Consider the following 12,330-nt stretch of genomic DNA (forward strand, 5'->3'; position numbering starts at 1 on the left):
GCAGCATGTCATACCCTTGAGAAGCCCTTCTTGTTTAATGTCTGCATAGGGATGGAAGGATTAAAACCTCAGAAGGAAGGAATTAAAGGAAAAATAATTTGGACAGCAGTGGAATAAAGGACAAAAGTCGCATAAACAATAACTGCTGAGTTTTAATAGTTGCAGTCAGTGCTGCAGGAGGCCTTAACAGGCATTGCAATACCACTTTAATTAAAGGTCCTGCAACAGAAAATAGGCCCATAAGTATTGACTAGTAAGGTTCATTTGTACATATTTGTTGTGTGAATGCCTACTTTATTTCATTGAAAAAGGGGACAGACCTGTAGTGAGACTCTCACAAATAGTCATAGACCAGGCATCCTTTTAGCTGATTTGGTTTACCTTGCATCAGGCAGAAGTATTCAAGGGAAATTTTAGCAGCTTGAGACTATACTACTGATTGCCTGGTTAGACTTTGGATATGCTGAAGACATTACATGTTTTTTCATGCAAGCAGTATAAGCAGGGTTTGTGGTTTTAGGTTGTTGGGAAGTAGACTGACTGCTGTACTGACAGGTTTTCATCATTATCTCTCAGCAAGACCCAAATCTCCTACTGGCCAATTTACTGTCCTGTTGTGTAATAGCAGAGCTCAGTCTGAACATCTGTTATTAGGATGCTTTCACATGAAATTAATCTCTGCAAATGCAAGGTAGAGCAGTTAATCAGCATTGTCAACACAACTGTGTGGTTTAGCCGGTATTGGGTTTGCTGTACAAGTGTACCATTACGTTGCTTCATCTTATTATTCTGTACAGAAAGATACAGCAGTGCTTAATCCCTATTAAGCCCATCATAGACATTAGAATGCCTTTTTTGGTGTTATTTTTGTGTTAAAAAAATTACAGGACCTAAAGCAAATGTGAAAATGCATGGAATTGCTACATGAGCATAGTAGCACTGATAATGCATGTCAAATAAGAATTCACCAAAACATGTCTGCTAAAACTTAGACAATCTGATGACACTTTCTTAGTTCTGTTCACTTTTTTTTTAACTTAGAACTAGTAAACCGAAATTATGGTCTCAAGATTCTGAAATTCATCAGAGGTCTGGAGCACCTCTTGTATGAAGAAAGGCTGAGAGAGTTGAGATTGTTCATCCTGGAGAAGAGAAGGTTCAGGAGAGATTTTAGAGAAGCTTTCCAGTACCTAAAAGAGGCCTATGAGATGGCTGGAGAGGGACTTTTGACAAGGGTATGTAGTTGCAGGAGAAGGGATAGCAGCTTTAAAGGGAAAGAGGGCAGATTTAGATTAGGTATTAGGAGAAAGTTCTTTACTGCGAGAGTGACGCGGCACTGGAACAAGTTCTACATGCGCTATCCTTGGAAGTGTTCAAGGCAAGGTTGGATGGGGCTTTGAGCAACCTAGTCTAGTGGAAGATGTCCCTGCCTGTGATAGGAGGGTTGGAGCTGGATGACCTTTAAAATCCCTACCCAAACCACTCCATAATTCTATGATGCTTTTCTCATCATGGGTTATTTGCTTATCTGCTTTTCTTTTTGAATAATTTTCTTTTGCACATGATTGCAGCTTTACAACCTTGAATTTTGTCAAAGCATACATCACATGCATACCATAAGTTGTTGCCTCCTGAAACATTTAAAAATTGTTATAATCATCTTTTTATGTCAGAAAATTGGTCAGAAAGATGCAATAAACTTTTGAACTGTAGGGAGCATTTTCTTAAAACCTGCAGTGTTTGCTAACACTTCTCGCTTTTGCATCTGTATGAAGCATTAGAAGAAGGTGAGATGCCATTTGGAATTAACATCAGGCTCCATATATAAAGCAGACCCAGTATGTTTTTCCCCACTATGGAGCTGAGTCGACTGTTGTGCAGTGGATCCTATTCCACCAGGCCTCGTGTTGCAGCCGTCAGAGAGAAAGCCCAACACTCCCTGCTGTCCATACTAGTTCCTATAGCAAGAGAATGGAGCCCAGTTCATTGAATCAGATTCATGTTTTCTAGCTAAAACCATGTGGCATGCACTGGTAACAAGATGTCAAAGTTCCAACAAAATACAGGTGGAAGTATCGTATTATTCAGAGAAGATCTTAAAAGTGTAAAAAATAAAAGTCAAGAAACAGAACCATTTTTAACTAATTCTTTCTAATGGGAAGCAGGATGTGCCAAGCATCAGGGAGGACAGGAATTTAAAACTCTGTCATCTTTACAGGGGATTTTTGGCAGATGAATTAGTATGAGTCCTGTTGCAGATGGGGCTGATCTTCAATTACTCAAGACTGGTTTGCTTTTCTATTTCTTCCAGTAATGTTTTCTTATGATCAGGTCTACACTTTGCTCAGAGCAACATTTTGGTTAATTCCTAAGTAGAAACGGAAATGGAGACCCCAATGAATGTTTATTATTTCTGGTTTTGGTCTATTTGAAGTCTACCAAAGGTACTTGGAAACATTTCTGAGCTCTTATACTGTAATGGAGTTGCTAGCTCTCCAGACACTTCATAAATGATCAGATTTCTCCTTTCTGTATAAAAAACACTCTCCTGACTGATCCACCAAAATTTGTAAAGTGTCCCACCCATTCAGAAACGAATTAATTTTTCTATGCCCATCATGCAGTGGCTTAATTTTCTTAATTAGTGGGCACAGCTGTTGCAGGCTTGCATGGTTAATGTTTCCTACCATAGATTTCCACATTCCAGACATGTATTTTGGTATTTGATCTGGTTTTGTGAGAAACTGCAGTTTGGATCGATCCCTGAAGGCATTAATGAAAATATAAATCAAAATATACAGCTGAAGCAAGCATACCCAAACCCCAAACTAGTTTTGGAATCCTAATTCTGGACGATTTGAGTCATATTTATGAAAACAAAATTTCCTGGCTTTTTCTCCTTGCAAAATCTGGCTCCAGTGCAGAAGCATTTCCTGGACCATAGTTGCCCTATGAGTTGAGCAGTGGTGGGGGCACTTATTTTGGAGTAGCAGGCTCAGGAGAAGATCTCAGCAGCCCTCAGGGTTTGTCTGGAGCACAGTGTAACTCTGGTATCTGGGGGAAGGTGTGTAGTTGTCAATGAGACTTGCTTATCAGGTAGCAGCACCTCCAGACTTGCTGTTTCCCCTCAAAACAAGCTACTCATCATGCTTGCTACCCTGTTCCTCTCTCTGTCACTCGCCTTGGTCTATACTCTTTCCTGCAGTCTCCCCTGCTCTCCATGATGATACCCAGGATTGTTCAGGACAAGGCTTGAATGACTAAAGCTTTGCCTTGGTAAGGGGGCCAAAGCCAGCTCAAGCACCTACAGTTCGCCAGGCAGGGGACAGTGTGTGGTGTGGTGCTGTGGTGGGACTCCCTTTGCAGGGCAGTCAAAGGAAGGGGCAGCAGCCTGGCTGGCCCAGCCACTGTTTTATTGCCTCGTGTGCCCTGAAATACTTTGTTCAGCCTGGGGCTGGCTCAGGTGTGGCTGAATAGGGACAGGAAGCGAGAGCTGAGGAACTAATGCGGTTAAGGTCTTTTCTTTGTGCACATCCCACCACCTCCTTTAAGACCCCCTGGGAGCAAACCTGGGAGGGAAGGCTGCTATTCTAACAAGTGAAGGGGCTTGTTATACCAGAACTTCTGGTATTTTTCTGTAATTGTACAGGATACAAAAATACCATTTCTGGGATGCAATAAGCGTTCAGCATAGCAGTTCTAATAAATGAACCAATAGACACTCTTTTACTGTATAATTTGTTCCACCCTTCTGGTGTAGCAACGGGATCATTCAGAGGTCTGAAGTTGTGCTGAACACACCTCTTTCAAGCTGTTTTGGTTACTCCATGCCCAGTGTTTCATTTGCAAAGTTTTCCTTTTGAGCTAATGGGTATCCAGCTTGACAAACATTTAAAATTGGAGGATAGCTTCATTTGCTGTCTGCAGCAAGGTGAGTCAGGAAAGCCTGGCATGTGGGCAGCTAAGCACCCATGAGTGCCCAAAAACACACTTCAAGAAATTATGAGAGTAGAGAGCTGACCTAAAAAGGCAGCCAGAAAATCTCAGCCGCTGAAATGCATCAATCCGTCTTTAGTTTAACTCATAACATCTTAGCATTAATAGCCATAGGACCAGACACTGCCTGACTTAATTTACACAGCAACCTAGGAAATTGTACATGTGTGCGTATGTGTGATGCCTTGTTTCTTTGGTATAAACAGGAGCAGGAAAGCTACTTCATCTGCTTTTGCAAGACAAATAGCAGACTATTATTATTCAGTCCACCTGAGATGGTATCGCGTGCTTGCTTTGTCATTACTATCCTTAATAATTTTTACTAGCTGGTGAACCAAACAATTTCGGTAGATGTGCCGGTTTCTAACAGATCGTCCCTGCAAAACCATGCAGCAAAACACAGATAACAAGTAAATAATTACTTCCACAGCCCAAGCTCCTAATTTTAATGCAGATCTCTGTAATTATAGGAACTAAGTTTTCATCAACAAGGAACTTGTCCCAAAAAACGACTGAAATTTTCACCTCAAGGCTTTCCTTCAGGAGGAGCTTGATTTTTTTGGCAAGCTGTCCTGTTTTGACAGACCCTTCTCCTTTCCAGGCAGCATGCCAGGAAAGAGATAGCAGTGGAGATAGGCAGTCAAAGGAAAACATGTGAGTCTGTAGTATCAGCTCTTTTTTGGAACAGAATGAGGATCTGCTTCCATCAAATTTAATCAGATTAAATCCTCAGCTGCTGGGACCAGATACTATTTTGCAATCGGAGAAGAGGAAAAGATGTTTGGCTGAGCATGGGCAGGCTGTGTTGGGAGAAGGTGGTGGTGATTCAGCCCAATATAAATGTGCCACTGCTGGGGTGGGGCAAAGACAAGAGGTGCAGCAAGTGTTGGCAGCTGCATGAAATAATAAGTTAAATAAAGAAAACATTGCTGGCTCCATGTAGTTCATATGCCCATGACCCAAATTTCCCTTCCTGGTATCCCATACTGCTCTGCGTGTGTGGTGGCTTTACCTTACACATCAGCAGAAAAGCTGAAGGTTTATTTCTCCCAAGAATCCGATTGTCTAACAATGGCACATCTGTAATGGAAATATTTGATCCTGTACAGGTTGCTGGGCTGTTCCCCTTCTCCCTCCCCCTCCCCCATTACATATATTTTGGTCCTTTGTTTAGTGAGTGGTCCTGCCCCATTACAACTTTTCTCATTTAAAAAATCACCAATTTTTGTTGCACAGACATTACTTAGCAAGGCAGATAGTCTTAAGTTAGAAAAGGTGTCAAAATATGCAATGTATGAGAAGTAGCTGGGGTCACTTGGTTTGTTTGGACTAGGAGAAGAGGAGATTGTAGTCTACAACTTCCTGTTGAGGGGAAGAGAAGGAGCAGGCACTGATCTCTCCTCTGTGGTGACCAGTGACAAGACCTGAGGGAATGTCCTGAAGTTGTGTCAGGGAAGGTTTAGGTCAGATATTAGAAAAAGGTTCTTCAGTGGTTGGGCACTGGAACAGGCTCCCCAGAGAAGTGGTCACAACACTAAGCCTGGCAGAGTTCAAGAAGCATTTGGTCAATGCTCTCAGACACACGGTGTGACTCTTGCTGCTGTCCTATGCAGGGCCAAGATTTGGACTTGGTGATCCCTGTGGGTCCCTTCCAGCTCAGAATGTTTTATGATGGCACAACATGGCTTAGACAGTGCAGTTATTCCCCTTTGTAAGACGAAAGCAATTTTTTTTATATACCTGATCCCTAATGACATTTGCCCTAGGCAGCCTGAAAGCAGCCCTCCCTGCCTGCCCACCTTGTGCTGTTAGGTCTGCTCAATTCACACTTACAAATGCCATAATGCATAGCATGGAAAAACCCCCAAAATGACATCTCCTTTGCTGGCATCTGAGGGCAAGGGAATGAAGTATCTTTGCATGAGGAAGCTTGCAGTGTGAAAAGGTTTGCTAAATTTTGGCTTCTGTTTTTTTAATTTTTTTCCCTCCAAGGATTTTGACTGTTAGTCTGCAGTCAGTGTTTCCCATGTTGGGAACAATAAGGACATGGGGAATTTAAAAGCATTGCTGCCTTGGCATAAGTGGAAAACCACATTGCTGAAGCAGAGGTTACTCCTTAGAACATCAGCTGAGCATCTCTGAGCACTCACACCAAATGCTGCATCCGTGCTCTGACAGCTTGCAGGAAGAGCTCAGATTGGTGCTGTATACTGTCTAAGACAGACGCACTGCAAGCTGGCACGCAGGGAGTCGGTTATTCATGCAGCCTGATGTGAACTGAAAAAGCCAGGATGAAAAAGTTCTCTTCGCAACCTCGGCTTAAAAACCAGACATGCTGGACTTGGGATGTGCCAGAACATGGAGCAGCTGCCCTGCTGGCAGTAAAACTCAGCTCTCAGAAGGCAGCAGGCAACAGTGCCCAGCTCCATTACTCACCCTTCTCTACCATGTCTGACTGGCTGTGTCTCCTTCCTGGCTCTGCCTGCTCCTACTGCACAATTTGATCTGTACACTTATGGCTTGACACCTTGGTAGAGAGTCTTCGTATATTTGTCCCAGGCAGTTAAAAGCTAAATAACAGGGAGATCCTGAGCCTAGAATCTTCTCTGCTTTCTTTCCCCTACACTAGCTGCCTTCATAAGAGGCAGAGCATCTCCCCTGCGATCTGTCTTCCTGTATGAATTTGAATGGCATCCTCTTTAGTACTTCTTTTGAATTGAGGTAGTAGATAATACAAAGCAAATTACTGCTTCTGATAACTCATGTTTCAGAGAAATGTCAGATAAAGTCTTCAAGGCAAACTGTAATGAACACAAGACTTTTATGTTCTTCCAAGATTTTTTGTTTTTCTTTAAGGCTGCCCTATTTTGTCTTCCTTTTCCTTTAGGAAACATAAGAGCTATGATCTCAAAAGATGTTGCTCATATGCACACAAGACAAACTACTCCAAAGGATAAAAGTGCAACCAAACACTTATTTTAGCTCTGCTTCAGGCAGATATAAAAAGAGACTATATTATCTCTATGCACAGTCAGAAGCATTCTGTAGCATAGGCTGCTGGTGAAAATGAATTATCTGTGCAAGAAAACTTAATTAAAGAAAAGGTTTTAGGAGATCTGAATTCAAAAAAATGTTGAAAAAAGCTGAATTCAAAATTGAAGCTTCTCATGTCCTATTTGCATGCACTAGTAGGGTAATGGCATACCTGATTAGAAACACAGTGTAGTGACATCTTAGTCACTGCAGAGGGAAGAGATGTTCCCTGCTGGATCAGATCATTGCTACATCACCATCTAACCCAAGGGACACACTGGTGAGGACTGCAAAGTCCTGCCAGACAACTTGCTCTTGTGCAATTCCACTGGGCTACATGGTAGGTGAGACAAATCCAAGTAAAGCAGCAATGACCCTGTGTCAATCAGGAGGCACAAGAGCCTTTAAAATGGACAGAAGCCAGAGGTGACATCATATAGGTGACTGGGTGACAGGATCAGGCAGGGGCAGAAATGATCCTTTTTCTATTCCCTGCTCCCCAGCCCACATTTGAAAGTGTCACCATCATGGTGTGTCAGAGATCCAGCTGAGCTCTGAGAAGGAATACTGAGCACCACAGTGTTTGGATCCCCAAATTTCCAAGAACATTTTTCATTTAATTGCATATTTTCTGAAGATGTCTGGTTTGAGCAATCCTTATGGGGAAATCAAAGACATAAGTTTCAGCTGTAATTCACAGAGGTGCTCTACAGGCAAGGTAAAATAATTTCATATGCCAGATAATAAAACACTTCAATGAAATCCTGTCCCATTAGGGTGTTAAAGAAGCTGTTAATGCTGAATCTCAAGTTTTATTGGCACAGACTAACAGTTTGAGATAAGGTTATGTGACTAAATGTAAAAAACTGGTAACTGGATAAGTCGAATGAAGTTGGTTAATTCTCACTTTCAAGACCAGATGGATCAAATACAGCACCAAAAGTCAATCTAAAGGATAAACTCAATTCATTATTAGTTACAAGTTATGTATAGGAGTTAATGCCACTTCAAAGAAAGGTTATAACTGTGAAGTATAATTATTCTTAACAGCCTGTAATTTCCTGCCTGCTATCAGCTGGGTCAGAGGGGAGAGCTGTAACCTCTGTGTGAGCACCAGTGTTTCTCACAGGAGGCAAACCAGCTCATATATGCCTTTAAATGATATTATGAAACTTAAGCTTCTACCTCATTTTTCATTTACAAACATGGAGTACATTGCACTGTGTATTCTGCTAACATAGGTAAGTTATTTGGGGACACTCATTAAAGGAGATCATTAAGCTGTGTTATATATGCTATAGCACAGTTTAAGCACATGGCAGTTATTTGGGTTCCTTGGAAATGGTGAATGCTCTGGGGCATTATGGCCCAGCTAAGGCTGGATCTCCCCCTTCTGGTTTGGATTTTTTTAGTTTTTAAAATATGGGCTAGGTGAAGCCTCACACAAAAGTCAAAGAAATTCCAACTCAGCACAATAGACCCTGGGCTGAAACTGTAAGCAGAAGATGACATGGGGTACCTAACAAAACTCTGATCAGTCAGAGAAGTTGAGAGATGGGCTAATTTTCTCAATTTTATCAGGACGGTGTTAGAACATTCCTCAGGACATCAGACCTCTGACAAAACGCCATACACCTGTAATGTAACCACACAGCTTCTCTCACAACTGCTACACCAACAGTCAGCTGGGATCAAAGTCGGCATGAAAAGGTGATAGCATTTGAAATGTAGCTTCAAACATAACAGATGGCAAGCAGAGCCCAAAGCAAAAACAAATCCCCAAAGGAAATCACAAAACCAAATATCAGAGACAAATGTGCATTTAAAATAAATACACACAAAAAGAAAATGCTTTAAAGCAAGAATCATGGAAGAGTTACAACATCTTTAGACAAGAAAAAAATATTGATGGGGCAAACCTGAATGTGGAAAGGCTGAGTTGTGTAATGTTGCTCACTCAGTCTGGAGGAGACTCCAGATGTTCCCTTTTCCTCTCATGTAACTACAGGTTGTGAAATAGCTGGTGTGGCTACACTGAGGTTGATCACAGTGCCCCTTACTCACACTGGCCCAGGGAAAAGAAACCATATGTGTTCCACTCCAGTGATGGATCTGCTGGCATGGCAGGAGATTTCACAAAGCTCACAGATGAATAAAGTAGGGCCAATGCTGGTGAAGATATAGAGGAACTATTAGAAGTGGCTATTGCTAGAGCCCCACTAGTCATAGAAGTTAAAAATAAAGTTAGACTTGTGTTGAAATGATCTCTGGAGTTTAATGAATTGATAAAATTCCAAATTTGGGCTCCTACCTTCTCTAGAGACACAGGAAATTTAAAATTAATACAAGATTAATGTGCTTAAAATGATGAGGTATTTGGTGATGAACTGCAGCAGAGCACAATGTCAGTCTTAATCCATTACCTCAATTCCAATTATTTAGATTGGTAATGTTCTTAAGGTTATCCTTCCATGCTTTAGAACATTATGAGTGGTCTTGCCTTCCATAAACTGGTCAACTTGGTTAATAATGTAAGCCCTAAGTGTGCACATAGTCACATCAGTGAGAAACAGCAGGTATATACTGGGTGTGATCATGGCAGTATAGCTCATACTGACAGCACTTAACGAGAGCCTGATTAAAAATAAATGACCTGGTTACTGAAAGATATAGTAAGTATGTTTTTGTCCTTTTTTGTTTGTTTATTTATGGGGTTTTTTTGGTTTGTTTGGTTTTTGTTGTGTGTGTGTAGCCTTTTGTGAGTGAGTCATCCTTCCATCTTGGAAAAAGCCTTCTGCTGAAGAAGAGACATGAATCCTAGGCCATGCATGGCCTTGTGTGCTAGGTGGCAGCAAAGGCAGGGAAAGCCACCCCACCACTCAGTCTGATTCAACATCCTCCAGAGCTACACTTTTGGCAGCAAACTGAGCTCTCTTACCATTAAAAAGAATTACAGATGAGCACATGAGAATAACACTAATGTAAAGTAGTTATAACATGCATTATTGTGTGGACAACATACTTTAGAGGGTAGTATATTTTAGAGCTTGCTTAGCCCAAAATCATCCCAGAGAGTAGGTTTTCCTTCCATCTTCCCATCAAATTTATCTTCAGTTCTCTGCTTGACCATGGATCTGAAATGGTCCCACAGCAGAAATGCTATACATCAATACTTATTTTCTGTTTTCCACCTTCATTTATGAAATCACTGAACAAGTGCATTTTTCACCTGTGCAACATTTAGGAGAAAAAAGTAACTTCTCATCTCTAATCTACCTTTCCAAATTTCTGATTGCTAATAGTAGGAAGAGACTCCTCCTTCCCATGCACAGAGGTCTCTAGGTGCACTATTAGCAGTATTAAGCCAAGCTTCTTAGTAGCCCCCAAGCTAAATAAAGTAGGAAAATCCCTTGCTTGAATAATTTGGCCAAGACATTTGGGATTTTTGTTACCAAGTCTCTCTGTTTAGTTTTCCAGTTTGGTTTTTGTTTGTTTGTTTATTTTTGTTTTGTTTTGTTTTGTCTTGCTGGAACCATAGACATTTCTGTATTCTTTTAAGGCAGAAGAAACAAGAAGTGCTCTGAATAAGCACTTTTCAAGACTTGCAAAATTTTTGTCTCCTTCAGTTATTAAGAATCTAATTAAACAGTCTGCTAACTTTTCTTGAGCCTAAAAAGAAACTGCTCTGCTTCTTTCACGTAGGTTTTCATTAAAAGTCCCCTGAAGAAAGCTTTTTTCCCCACAGGTAAATAATTTGCATAAAAGCATGCAAAATAAATCCCTTTTACTCTGAGCTAGACCCCACTCTGCCCACCCAGTTAGTGTGTTCCATGCAGCCTGTATTTGGGGAGAAGAGTAAGAAGTCATGTTAGAGGTCAGAAAAGTAGTTAAAAGTACGTTTTTATTACTTGCCTACCAGCTTTTGAGCCTTTGGTGAGGAGTCACAAGGTTACAGGGGCTGAGGATTTAGAACTCCTGTGAAACAAGCCCAGTAATGCTGCTGGGCTGCTGCTCCCTTCATTATGCTTTTCCAAGTTAAAATAACAAGCTACTCCTTTCAAACACTTCGGCAAACAAGAAGATACATAGAAAAAACAAAATCCCTGAGAATCTGTCAGTCACATATGATCCCTACCTCCAAGTTCACTTACCCAAGATATATACATACATATTTCTTCCTCTCTTTGAACTTGCAACACTTCTATAGTTGCTTTGTGGGTTGTTTTCCCCTCATCTCCCTTTCATTATGCCCTGAGGGAGGCCAAGAAGCAGCATCTAAAAAGGAGTGGGAGCATGGCAATGAGACAGAAAGGCTGAGGGATCTAGGTACTGGCCTTTGTTGCATAAACTTTGGCTGTGGCTTGAGGTGGCATTGCACTCACAAATTTGGCAATGAAGTCCAAGAGGGCTATTAAGGGTATTGTAGATGCTGCCAAAGACAGCAAGAACTTGTGTAATAGTTTAGTGATTTAGGCAGTTGCCCAGAAGGCAGAAGTAGAAGCATCTGCATCTTCCCTCATTTTTCCCAGTAATCTGAGTCAGCACAAGACTGGTGTGAGGCTCAGCTTTCCCTTCCCCTTCAGGTATCTGAAGAGGGGATAAAAACAAAAAAACTTGTTTTTCTGTCCTCTGTGTCCAAGGCCCTTCTCAGGTGATGGAGTCCTGGGTTTCTGCACTCCTCCAACAGCCCTGAGATCAGAGCCCAGAATCTCCTTTTCTTGTGGCAGGATCAAGCTCCTCTTGCATCTCCCTTCCTTGGCACTGTGGACCAGTGGCAGTGGGCACTGGGGTATGTGGCCCCATGTGGGAAAGCACTTCATCCCTGAGTGGCCAAGGAGTGGGGTGGATCTGCTGACCTGTTCCCTGGGCAAGGGCAGCTATTTTGGAGGTCTCTCTTCAAGGTAGGAGTCAGAACTTCAGCCCCAGTGACCAGTGCACAGTCTTCTATTGTGGGTGAGATGCCTGTCAGGGTATCTCATGATTCCCTGGAAGTCTTTGCTGGGACAACACCTGTAACATTGTCCAAGTCCCAGGCTGAGTCTTCTTTCAGTCCCAGAGGTAACCTGGGAGCCACTGGCATCACTCCCATGCTCAGGGATGGAGGCTCCTGTGATAATACTGCCTAGAAGCATTGAATAATTACTGGTGGAAAGGATCTCTGGTGATCATCTGTCCCAAACTCTTGCCCAAACTGGACCAGCTTTTGTCTTGTTTGCTAATAACGTCAGAAGCTCAAAAGTTAGCATCCTTTTTCTGATCCACTAGGATAAAAGATTTTTAAAAAGGACTCCAGACACATGG

Source organism: Pithys albifrons, chromosome 4 (assembly GCF_047495875.1).
Source record: "Pithys albifrons albifrons isolate INPA30051 chromosome 4, PitAlb_v1, whole genome shotgun sequence".
Lineage (NCBI taxonomy): Eukaryota > Metazoa > Chordata > Aves > Passeriformes > Thamnophilidae > Pithys > Pithys albifrons.